We start from the raw sequence: 13,051 nt of genomic DNA, 5'->3' as shown, positions 1-13,051 counted from the left end.
ACACATTCACACTCCGGCTTTCTCTCATTACATCTAAACACAAAAACCAGGGCCTGTATTGTGACATACGTCAGCTGGTACAGTTTATCAAGGAGTCCCATGGAAATGTCTTCCGACGCGTGGCTCTGAGTGCCCTTCTGGACAGCGCTGAAAAACTCAACACCACTAAAAAAACAGACGAAAAGGAGGACACCAAGCCATCATCAGCAAAAAAGTACATGCATAAGTTTTCTGGCGTGACACGACTGTAGCTATCCATGTAGCTATTTGCTTACTTCACTTTAACATTTATCTGTTTATCAATTTGAACAGTTGAAAATATTTGTAATGCCTAAATCACATGGACTGAGTGTATGTGTTTGTTGTTTGTCTTTCAGTGACGAGCAAATCCCAGGAGCGCTTTTAGGAAGGAAAGACTTTTGGAGGAAGATGTTCAAATCTCAGAGCGCTGCCAGTGATACAAGCAGCCAATCAGAGCAGGATACGTCAGAGTGCACCACCGCCCACTCCGGCACTACCACAGACCGTCGCTCACGATCACGCTCCAGAAGGATTTCACTACGCAAGAAACTCAAACTGCCCATAGGTTGGTTTTTGTGAAAGAGAAATGATTTACAAACATATTGTCTCTGTTCCTTGGTTTTTCCATACAATGCACCTAATTACCATCTTCATTATGTTACTTCATGCCCTTGACTACCCTGTTTCTAAATTTCTTTAATTACAGTATAACTAGGATTCAGGTTTCATAATATTCCATATGGTGACTTTTTACCTGTAACATAATATCTACAAATGTATAATTTCCATACATGGATGGTTCTTTAGGATTCATTTTCTCACTCTAATATGAAGATATGGATTATATGTGTTAATGTCCATGCAACACATAGGTAAGACTGCAGTAGTTCTTGGTTGAACACAACTGTATGCATATTTGTAATGCTTGCACATCAGAGATTGTAAAGTTAATATTAGGACTTGAATAAACCAATAAACTCTATTTTAACTTGAGCTGTAATTTGTTTCCTGTTGTGTTAGGGACCTGAATGTTATGAAAAATCATTCATATCTCTGTTCTTTCCTTTTGTCACCAGCATGCCATAGGAAAGTTCGCCATCCACTCACTCTCTCGTGTTACGTATGTGTGTTGTGTTTTAGTAATGCAGCCTCATCATACAGTGTCATAATGAAAGCTTTAGTTCTGAACAACAATGCATTCAAAGGTTTATTTATTTGTAATGCTTTTTTGTACTGTGAGTGTATGAGTTATTTGTATATTTTTGTGTGTTTATGCGGTATGAGCCGGGCCACCAGCATGAAATCTTTCCTCGCACATTCCTTTTGGCTTGTTTGCACTTCCGTTTAAAGGGTACCTGAGTGCAAACCTGAATAGGTCTCAGAGTAACAAGAGGGCTAAACTAACTTTATTTCATGTAACCATTTCACTTGTGGAACAGGAAACTGGCTGAAACGCTCCTCTCTTTCTGGTCTGGCTGATGGGGTGGAGGACCTACTGGACATCAGCTCTGTGGACAGACTGTCCTTTATCAGACAGAGCTCCAAGGTGAGGGCAAATCTCTGGATTTACTGATTAGTAAGGTTAGAATTAAGATTAAGATGGTCAATGACAAATAAGAGTGTTCAAGATAATACAAAAATGTAGTTTAGAACACATCTGCAAAGTTCTGTATTATTATCCATGTAATATAATATTATCCATGTTGGTTTCATATAGGTTCATAAATTTAGTTTGATCGATCATCAAGTAAACACATGCTTTCTTTGGATGCATGTGGTTATATTTTATAAAATTAAAATGAATCTGAGTCAAAAATGCCTTTACCATTGTAATTTTGCTTATCAAAGATGTTTATTCCCGTCGTTATTAAGTATTGTGACGGCCTGAGTGGTGGCCGCACATGAGTGGTAATATACCCGTATCACCTTTTTCACACACGACACATTTTTTTGTAAATCATGTTTATTTATGGTTTAGTTTAACTTTCTTGTCAGTTGCATTTAATCACATAAGCATACATGATTTATAACTTTATTTTCCATAGGTTTCATTTATAACATACATTGTTACTGATTTGGAGTGCACACAAATTAGTTGCTTTGTATGTGTTATTTACCTTTGTTTCTATTTTGAGTTAAGTTTACCAAGCGACGTGTGGCGACGATTGTCAGGCCCAAGTACTTCAACTTCCTGGTGTGACGGAAATTAGAGTCCGGGTGGAAACTGGGAATTTAAAGGCAAACGGGTCTCCCTGGACGTATTTATCATTCGGAGAGATGGTCGGGGACGAGCAAGAAAGGAAAAATTGCTGATTTTATTAATTATATTTAGTTGTCTATTTGTTGTTTGGTTATGGGTTAGGTTCTTTGGGGATGATTTAGTGTTTCTTTGTGCTAGGTTTATCTTTTGATTTGATTCATCTTGTTAAATGTGAAGTATTGTTGATTTCCCTCTTAATTTGTAATGGGCCCATCTTTCTCTTTATAAGCTGTTGTGTTGTCCATTTTTGGGGCTTTTTGTTTTTGGTCTGTTTCTGTCTGTCTGGTTTGTTGTGTAAAGTTACTTTCTTGAGTTTAATTAAAAGGGTTTTTTTCTGGTGACGGCTGGTGTTCCTTGTCTTTGACCTCTCGGTCCCTCACATATGGTGTCAGAAGTGGGATATTCCAGCCAGTCAAGGACACCAAGCTGTTTTATTTCTTTTTTTGCCCCACGTGGTAGTGTTTTGTTACTGTTATGAGCCGTGCTTCAAAGAAAGGTATACCTAAAGCACCTCCCCTGCAGCAAGAGGAAGAAAAAGGTGAGGAAGACCAGGATGTGGTGGAAGGAGTTGAAAGGGGCAAGGCAACTGGAGATCAGGATATCTCAGTGAATGAGTTGGCAAATTTACTTCGGGCCCATATGGCAAGGATGGATGGCCAGGAGGCCACAAGAAAGCAGGAGCAGGCAGCTCAGGAGCGACGCTTTAAGGCTTTGCAGCACCAGTTCAGTCTTTTGCAGTTGGAGGTCCAGGCACGAACCTCGCCTAATCCTTCCTCTCCAAATCTTCCCTTACCTGATACAGGCCAAGAGGGCCCTGATGTGGATTTGGCAGTTTCTGATGGACACTCTGAGGTGTCTGTTCCTCAGCGAAGTTGTAATCCAGTGGAGGGCAGTATAGGTCCACCATTGTCTCAGATACCTCGACTGGAGAAGCTGAGCGACACGGATGATGTAGAACATTTTTTAGTTACCTTCGAAAGAATTGCTATTGCCTGTAGGTGGACCAGAACTGATTGGGTTTGGCATTTAATCCCTCTACTGACTGGTAAAGCAAGAGCCGCTTATGTCAACATGGATCTGAATGAATCTATTGACTATGATAGAGTGAAGTGTGCTATCTTAAAGAAATATGATGTCAATGTTGAAACTTACAGACAAAAGTTCCGTTCCTGACAGTAGATCCAACAGAGAGCCCAAAAGAGCTTTACAACCGGCTCAAAGAACTCTTTGGAAAGTGGATCCAGCCTAAAAGGAAAACAGTGGAGGAGGTGAGTGAAATAATCATTCTGGAGCAATATCTGAGAATGTTGTCTTCTGAACTCCAGGTGTGGGTTCGAGAAAGGGATCCCAGAACAGCACTGGAAGCAGCATCCTTGGCAGAGGTGTTTGTTGCTGCCAGAGGAAAAAATAAGCCGTGGGCTTGGAAACTGGTCAATGATCGCGTTCTTCTGATGTGCCTCACTTCCAGCCAAGGAAGGTAGAGGGGTCTGGTAAGCCATATATGGGAAAAAGTGCTGCCCCTAACTTAAATTTTGCTTCTAAACGACCTCCCATATGTTACCTGTGTGGCCAAGAAGGGCATACAAAGCCAAATTGTCCAAAGGTATCAGCTCAGTTTACACAGCTATGCCTAGTACCCGGGAGGGAGGCAACAAAGACCCCAATTCCACTGAGAACTGTAAATGTAGAGATAAATGGTGAGAAATTGACTGCTTTGGTTGACACCGGCAGTGACAAGACTTTGGTGAGAAGAGAATTTATACCGCCCTCTTTAATTAGCACAGTGGGCAGATTACCTATTTGCTGTGTGCATGGGGACGAGAGATTGTTACCTACCGCCAGTGTTTATGTGAAGATAGGGGACCAGACCTATCTGGTGGAGGTGGGGTGACTGATAACTTGTCTTTCCCTGTGATTCTGGGCCGGGATATACCAGTATTGTTGGAGTTGTTGCGTACAGTACAGCAGTGCAGATGGTGGTGACTCGAGCAAAGGCGAACCAGTCAGAGGAGATTGGGCACACACTAAGCACTTTGCCTTTTTCAATGAGGAGATTGAGGCTGGAGTGCCAAAGAGGAGAAAGACTAAAATGGAAAAGAGACAAGAAAAGGTAAAATATGCTGCTCGTACAGTACCTGAAAATACACTTTCTAACTTGCCTGTGAACTTTCAGATACCCACTAACATCATTCAGCTGCAGCAGGAAGACTGTAGTCTCACCGAGTGCTTTGCTAGAGCTGCAGGTGAAAGGGAAAGACCGCTAAGGACGGTGCAGCCAGGTATGTGATAATGAAGGGGTTGCTCTATCGAGAAATCGGGGCCCAGAGACAATTGGTGGTTCCACAGTGTGTTCGAGAGAGGTGTTACATCTTAGCCACTCTATTCCTTGGGCTGGCCACCTGGGGAAGAACAAGACAACTGCGAGAATCAAAAAGTATTTTTCTGGCCTGGTTTGAATGTAGATGTGGCTAACTTTTGTAAAAGCTGTCCTGTCTGTCAGAAAGTTTCTCTCAAGCGTCCGTCAAAGCACCATTACAACCGCTTCCCCTTATTGGTACTCCATTTGAAAGACTTGGAATGGATGTTGTTGGTCCCGTGGAGATGAGTCGCTCTGGGAACCGCTTTATGTTGGTGATAACTGACTATGCCACCAGATACCCAGAGGTATTTCCATTAAAATCCGTGAAGGCAAAATCAGTAGCTACGTCCTTGGTTCAGTTATTTTCCAGGGTAGGATTTCCTGCAGAAATTCTAACTGACCAGGGCACAAACTTTATGTCTACCCTGTTGAAGCAGGTTTACCAGCTACTGGGAATCAAGAGTCTGCGTACTACCCCCTATCATCCTCAAACCGATGGGTTGACTGAACGATTCAATCAGACTTTGAAACAAATGTTACGCAAGTTTGTCAGTGAGACTGGTCGGGATTGGGACCAATGGTTGCCCTACCTGCTATTTGCATATATCGGGAAGTCCCACAGGCTTCTACGGGGTTTTCACCTTTTGAATTGTTGTATGGCCATGACATCAGGGGCCCGTTGGCTTTGTTACAGGAGATGTGGGCGGAGGTTCTGGAAAAGATCCCCTAATGTGGTCTCCTACGTTATACAAATGAGGGAAAAGTTGCAGGACATGACTGCTTTGGCCCAGAATCATTTGGCAGAAGCCAAGGAACAGCAGAAAACCTGGTATGATCCTCTGGCTCGAGAAAGAAATCTGGAGGTCGGGGGAAAGGTACTTGTCATGTTGCCCAGTCAAGAGAGTAAACTGTTAGCCAAATGGCAGGGTCCTTATGAAATTAAGAAACGCCTGGGTCCTACAACATATGAAGTCCGAATACCTGGTCAGGATCGTTCCAGTCGTATTTTGCATGTTAACCTATTGAAAGAGTGGGTTCCCTGTTCTGAAAAAGCACAGTCCTCATGATTCGCTCGGTGGTAGAGGAAGAATTAGAGGAGCAGTATCTCCCACAGCCAGTTCCTGGAAATCTTGGGCTAAATCATCTAACAGCTTCCCAGAAAACACAGGTACAATCTCTCTTTACTTCAAAAGTATTTTCAGAATACCCCGGCTTTACACGCCTAATTGAGCATGATGTAGTGCTGAAGCCTGGTGCTGTGGTGAAACGCCAGAGTTATAGAATTCCTGAACGGTTCCAGGCGACTTTGCAAGAGGAGGTGGACCTTATGCTCCGTCTGAACATTATTGAGCCGTCAAACAGTGAGTGGTGTCATCCCATAGTCCTTGTGCCAAAGAAGGATGGGAGCATTAGGTTCTGCATTGATTTTCGATATTTGAACTCTGTATCCCAGTTTGATTCCTATCCTACCCTCGTATCAGTGACTTAATTGATCGCTTGGGTCAATCTATGTATCTGACGCGACAATGGACCTATCTAAGGGATATTGGCAGATCCCACTGTCTCAATCCTCTCGTCATCTGACTGCCTTCAGAACTCCAGGTGGGCTATTCCATTTTAAGGTACTACCCTTTGGCCTTCACGGGCTGTGGCAACATTTCAGAGGTTAATAGACCAAGTATTACATGGTTTACCATTTGCTGCTGCATATCTCGATGACATTGTTGTTTACAGTAACACCTGGGAGGAACATGTGCGGCATCTCCAGGAAGTGGTGCAGCGCCTTCAGAGGGCCGGCCTCACTGTCAACCCCAATAAATGTGCTATAGCTAAACAAGAGACCGAGTATCTGGGCTATGTCATTGGCCGGGGTGTTGTACGACCACAAGTTCAGAAAGTTCAAGCTTTGAAGAAGTGTGTGGTGCCTCAGACACGCAAGGACCTGCGATCCTTCTTGGGTATGGCTGGATTTTACCATCGGTTTGTCCCCAATTTCTCTAGCAGAGCAGCTCCTCTAACCGACATGGTGGGGGCACGTTGTTCGAACCGGCTGCAGTGGACTGAGGAGCGGTTGAGAGCTTTCCAAGATGTTCAGGAGCTTTGACAACCGACAGTGTTTTGCATAACCCTGACTTTAGTAAGCCTTTGTTGTACAGACAGATGCCTCTGAGAGGGGAGTGGGAGCTGTTCTATTGCAGGGGCCTTCAGAGAGCCGTCGACCAGTGGCTTATATTAGTCGTAAACTGTTTCCAAGAGAGGTACGCTATTCAACAATAGAGAAGGAGTGCTTGGCCATAAAGTGGGCTTTGGATTCTTTGCGGTATTACCTACTGGGACGTGAATTTACCTTGGAGACTGATCACAAAGCTTTGCAGTGGTTGGAGAAAATGAAGGATTCTAATGGAAGAATTACAAGATGGTATCTTGGCCTACAGCCCTTCCGATTTAAGATTCAACATGTGCCTGGTAAAGCTAATGTTACTGCAGACTATCTCTCTCGCTGTAATGGCGAGATTTCTGAAGGAGGGGGAAATGTGACGGCCTGAGTGGTGGCCGCACATGAGTGGTAATATACCCGTATCACCTTTTTCACACACGACACATTTTGTAAATCATGTTTATTTATGGTTTAGTTTAACTTTCTTGTCAGTTGCATTTAATCACATAAGCATACATGATTTATAACTTTATTTTCCATAGGTTTCATTTATAACATACATTGTTACTGATTTGGAGTGCACACAAATTAGTTGCTTTGTATGTGTTATTTACCTTTTGTTTCTATTTTGAGTTAAGTTTACCGGCGACGTGTGGCGACGATTGTCAGGCCCAAGTACTTCAACTTCCTGGTGTGACGGAAATTAGAGTCCGGGTGGAAACTGGGAATTTAAAGGCAAACGGGTCTCCCTGGACGTACCATTCGGAGAGATGGTCGGGGGACGAGCAAGAAAGGAAAAATTGCTGATTTTATTAATTATATTTAGTTGTCTATTTGTTGTTTGGTTATGGGTTAGGTTCTTTGGGGATGATTTAGTGTTTCTTTGTGCTAGGTTTATCTTTTTGATTTGATTCATCTTGTTAAATGTGAAGTATTGTTGATTTCCCTCTTAATTTGTAATGGGCCCATCTTTCTCTTTATAAGCTGTTGTGTTGTCCATTTTTGGGGGGCTTTTTTGTTTTTTGGTCTGTTTCTGTCTGTCTGGTTTGTTGTGTAAAGTTACTTTCTTGAGTTTAATTAAAAGGGTTTTTTTTGGTGACGGCTGGTGTTCCTTGTCTTTGACCTCTCGGTCCCTCACAAGTATGAACTGCTTTTTGGTGGTAAAAAGATTATCATTTGATTGTCTAATTACATGTAGACTAGTATAGTTGTTGTTCATATTTTGAATTTATTTTTAAATTCCGCAGTACATTATAAAAGTAACTAAAAAAATGCAAACCATGCACACAACTCTCGTTAATTTTAACATTACATTTATTTCTAACAACAAAAAATTTAATAAATGAAACTAAGTGAAAAAGTGAATGATGCAAAGTAAAATGAATTCATAATAATTGTACTATATCTATATGCACACACAAGGGGGAAAAGGGGGTTATATTTGTCTCATCGAGAACTATGCCTATGTTACTGTGTTCATTTTCAATGCAGTAATTTTTCTTCGTCACCTGATTTCTTTCTTTGGAATAAAGCTGAACTTTCACGGCAGACAACCAGTCATTGATGCAGAGCTATTAGACAGGACGTCCTTGATTCAAGTCTTTTCTGTACATTTCAGGTCAAGTTCACCAGTGCCGTGAAGCTGTCGGAGGGTAGCGCTATCGAGTATGGGCGAGAGGAAGAGGAGAATTTCTTCAAGCGGCTCGGTAAATGGCGGTCTGGTCGGAGGAACCCTTCCAAGCTTCACCACACAGAAGAGAAAGATGGTAGAATCCTGGGGTGCCTTCCCCAACCCCCGTCCACAGTTCGCTCTGTTTGTTTGTTTGTGTGCCCGTACTTGACCTGTCTTGTGCTTCTGGTACACTCCTCTACCATCTTCCATACCAGCTCTCTGTGTGTTTGTCCATCTTTGTCAGAGTCATCCGCTGGAAGAGGGACTGTGGTTCTCTGACCTATGACCTGGCACCATGACCCGTCACAGCTTTGTCAGAGTTGTCGTGAACCTTCAGCTCTCCAAGTTAATAGTTAATCGTTTTTAGATATTTATTCAGGGGATTTCAGAAGTCATAGTTTGATTTGCAGATCTTGAGTATTCTTGTTGTTTCAGACTAGTGCCAAAAAACAGACTTGCATGCTCATTCGATATCACCAGATGCATATTTCATAAGCTATTTTCAGCTGTTCATGCAGAAGTTCTATACTCCTTTCACTGACACCATTCTGTACCCCGACAAGGTTGCCATGGATTCCAGGAGCGCTTGGCTGCCAGTCAGGAGGCCATGAAGAATAAGAACATTGTTAATCTAGGTGCAATCAGACAGGGCATGAAGAGATTTCAGTTCCTGTTGAACTGCTGTGAGCCAGGAACCATACCGGATGCTTCGATTTTAGCAGCAGCACTGGACCTGGTCAGTTCTGTTTCTTCTGTTTATATATAAAATGGTGTCACATTGCTTCTGAAACATATGTACTATATTTATGCAATATGTACAGCGGTAATATATCTCTATTTACTGGAAGAGATTAAATGTGACCTTGGACCCCAAAACCAGTCATAAGGGTAATTTAAAAAAAAATTAGATTTATACATAGTCTGTAAACTGAAATTTAGTATTTATTTAATATTTAGACACAACTATTTGAATGTCTGCAATCTGAAGGTACAAAAATATCTAAATTGCCGTGTTGTACAAATGAAGTCCTTCAAAATGCATATTACTCATCCAAAAATACATTTTAATATAATTAAGGTAGGAAATGTACAAAATATCTAAATAGAACATTCTTTACTTTATTATTGGTTTTTGTCATAAAAGAAAAATCATTTTAATCCACATAATGTGTTTTTTGGCTAATGCTACAATTATACCAGTGCTACTTCTAACTGATTTTCTGGTCCAGGGATACAAATATAACCAAAAATTCCTTTATTCATGAAAAGGCTGGAATACACTACACATGGTTTGAATTGATGGATTTTGCAAAAATCTCAAACATATTTGATATTTTAGTCAATTTTTAGCAAGGATGCACATTAGTTCAGAATGTCTTGAAAGTGTAATTGGGTGTGATCCTTTACAATTAGTCTATGTTTAGTCTATTATGCCCAGAATGTGTGACGATATGATGCTAAACAAAGGCAGTAAGTCTATATTGCCTATAGTGTTTTAAAATTTGTTAATTAGTTTCAAGGTTGTATAGTGTATCCCGTCTTAAATGTGCATTTGTCATGTTTATGTAATTTGTTGGTGCCTTATGAGATACAGTTCACAAGTTTTCATACTCCTTGCAGGATGTGTTAATATTGTTTAAAGATCATATTTTTCATTTAGTACTGCACTTCAGAGTCTACATAAACGCTTACATGTTTCCCATAAAACAAATTAACCACAATTTACCATGATCATCCGATTTTAAAAAGTATACCCCTGTTTTACATCCTGTATCTTTAATCCAAGGTCAACAATTAGTCTTTATTTTCAGAAAAAATACGGAACCAAATATTTTTTCTTCATTTTGCTAAATTTGTTCACCAGGAAGCACCCGTTGTGGCAAGGGCCTCGCTTTTCCTGGAGTGTGCTCGTTTGTGCATCGCTGTAACCGTGGTAACTGGCCAGAGTGGATGAAAGGTCACCATGTGAACATCACTAAAAGAGGACTATCTAGAGGACGATCGCCTGTAGCAGGAAACAAAAGAAACACAAAGCTCCAGTGGAACGCAGCAAAACACTTTTACCAGTGGGGAGATGTGAGTCACATTATGCTGGCATTAATTCAAATTTAGTCTTTCCTGCAGAAAACATTGTTACATAATTTTTTTGAGAAACTCATATATGGTATTTGTCTTCATCTATTATATTTATCCTCGAAAGGCGATAGGCACTCGGCTGAGTGAAATTTGCCACTCAGACAGTGAGAGTCCAGCCAACATCTTGGGTTTTATCTACGATGAAGAGAGCAAGAGAAGAGCAAAAAAGGAGGATGAGGAAGAAGATTATCTGGATGACAGTAAGAGTGGAGACGAATGCTGATAAAACAGACGTTGGACTTTTCAAATTCAATATAATAATTGAGCATTTAGCTGAGTTTTTTTTTTTATGAATCTTTCAACAGACACGGTCAATCCCACAAAGTGTGGATGTCCCTTTGCTCTGAAGATGGCTGCTTGTCAGCTGCTTCTGGAGATCACCACTTTCCTGCGAGAGACCTTTCCTTGTCTTCCAAGACCCCGAACAGAGCCCCTTGTGGTCGGTTTTGGTATTGCCTTCCTCAGACAAGATTAAAAGAATAGTTCACCCAAAAATGAAAATTCAGGCATTTTAATATATATTTATGTTAGAAAATCTCATCGATCTGCTTTAGAGGACTTGTGATAACCCCCCAAAGGTATATAGGTTAGTTTTATGCTGCGGTATTTGTGAACATGTTCGATTTACCGAGCTTCAAAATCATGGCCGCTATCCACCAGCATTACCAAGTTTTGAAGAGGCAGGATATATTTAAAAAAACACTCAAGATGTGTTCGTCTGAAAGAAGAAAGTCATATACAACCAGCATGGCTTGGGTGTGAGTAAGAATGCTGTAATTTTCATGGCACCAAGTGCAGCAGCAACACTTCACTCAGAATTATAGTTCTAACTTCTTTCTTTGCATAAACATTTGGGGCGATGTTATGAAAATAAACCCACACCGAAAAGAAAGGAGATCTTGAAATTGCATCATATGACCCTTTTAAATGATTTTTATGTTACTATTATCTTACTAACTTTATTAGAAAGGTTGAGTTAAAGCAGTATCATAACTGAAAAAGGAATAAAAGCTAAACAGAAATAAACACCTAAAAATTTATATTTAATACATGAAAACTTGCATTTTCATAAAAAATATTCTGTGCATCTATCATTATGATAAATATTTGTATTCAGTTGGCCACAATGCAGGACGATGAACTGCAGTGACAAGAAAATAATTTTACTAATATTAATTAGGAATGGAATGGAAAATGAATATCTGTTAAAACCTTGCTGTATTTTCAGTCTGTTTGAGTTATGATTGAAGGGTAAGCGGGTCTTAAATTGCACAGGAAAAGAATACATACAACAGGCTTGTCTTTTGGCTTCCATAGGATTTAGAGAGCTGTCGTTTGCGTCTGGACCCTGAACTAGGCCGTCACCGCTATGAGAGGAAGATCAGCTTTGCAGGAATCCTGGATGATGAGGATGGACACGATTCTCTGAACAGCAGCAGTCACACCCTCAAGTCTGACACTGGCTGTGAGGAAAAGAAATCATCACAAGAGCCACTGGGTAAAATGAAAAAGGAATAATTGTCAACATGCTTGCACAAGGCTGAAGTCTGATTTACCTTTCTTTTTTTTTTGGTCTTTCCCCAGCTCCAATTAGGAAGATACGCATTGGTGGTTCTCGGTTGCTGCAAATTAAAGGAGCAAGGAGTTTCCGAGTAAAGAAAGGAGGATCTTTGTCTTCTATCCATGAGCAGGGAGTCTGAAAAGCACTAAGATGTCCAGACAGGACTCTGAGTCTGAGAATGACGCAGAATCGGAACGGCTGCTCTCCCAGAGTAGAGATACTGTCACTGATATAGGTCAGACAGTCCTTCTCCAGCCCTATATGAATTTATTTTGGCTAGACTTCATTAAATTTGTAATGTCATAATTAGGGAGCTGACCAAAGCTTCCAAACCTTATTTGGAGAGACATGCATAATGGCAAAAAATTACAAATGAATAAGTAGCCTTGATGAATTATAGGGACAGAATTGGTAGATTAACTTAGAAAACACAAGAATAAAGTATGAAACAAAACTAAATGTACAAATTATAACTTAATGGTCCATTTGTGAAGTTAAGTGTCATAAAATATTCAAAGTGTGTTTTTGACTTCAATCTGGATGGCTATTTTGCAATTATTTCATTGAATTTTTCTCAGGAATTCTAACTTGTCAAGAGTAACATTGAGCTATTTAAAAGGTTTTACTGCTGCTTAAAAATGCTAAAATGTTTTTATATGCATTGTATAAGCTAAAGGAGGTATCAATTTCTAAATAAATAAATAAAAGTGATTTTTATATATATATATATAATTATATTTCTGAGTCAAGTTAAAACCTTTTCTATGTACCTTTTTAGCTTGATTGACATATTATTTTAGATATCACAAGTCTGCTATATGAAAAGTATAATGTCAAAGCAGTACATCTAAAACAAATGCCCACTTCCAAAACTAAAACATAAA

General features: G+C 40.3%; 1 pseudogene; it reads left to right on the top strand.

Moving 5' to 3' along the window:
* Positions 1-13,051, top strand: part of LOC122346793 — a 46,233-nt pseudogene that overhangs the window by 13,665 nt on the left and 19,517 nt on the right.

Source organism: Puntigrus tetrazona, chromosome 6 (assembly GCF_018831695.1).
Source record: "Puntigrus tetrazona isolate hp1 chromosome 6, ASM1883169v1, whole genome shotgun sequence".
Taxonomy (NCBI): domain Eukaryota; kingdom Metazoa; phylum Chordata; class Actinopteri; order Cypriniformes; family Cyprinidae; genus Puntigrus; species Puntigrus tetrazona.
The sequence above is the reverse complement of the archived record's forward strand: the minus strand, read 5'-3'. Positions and strand labels throughout refer to the sequence as shown.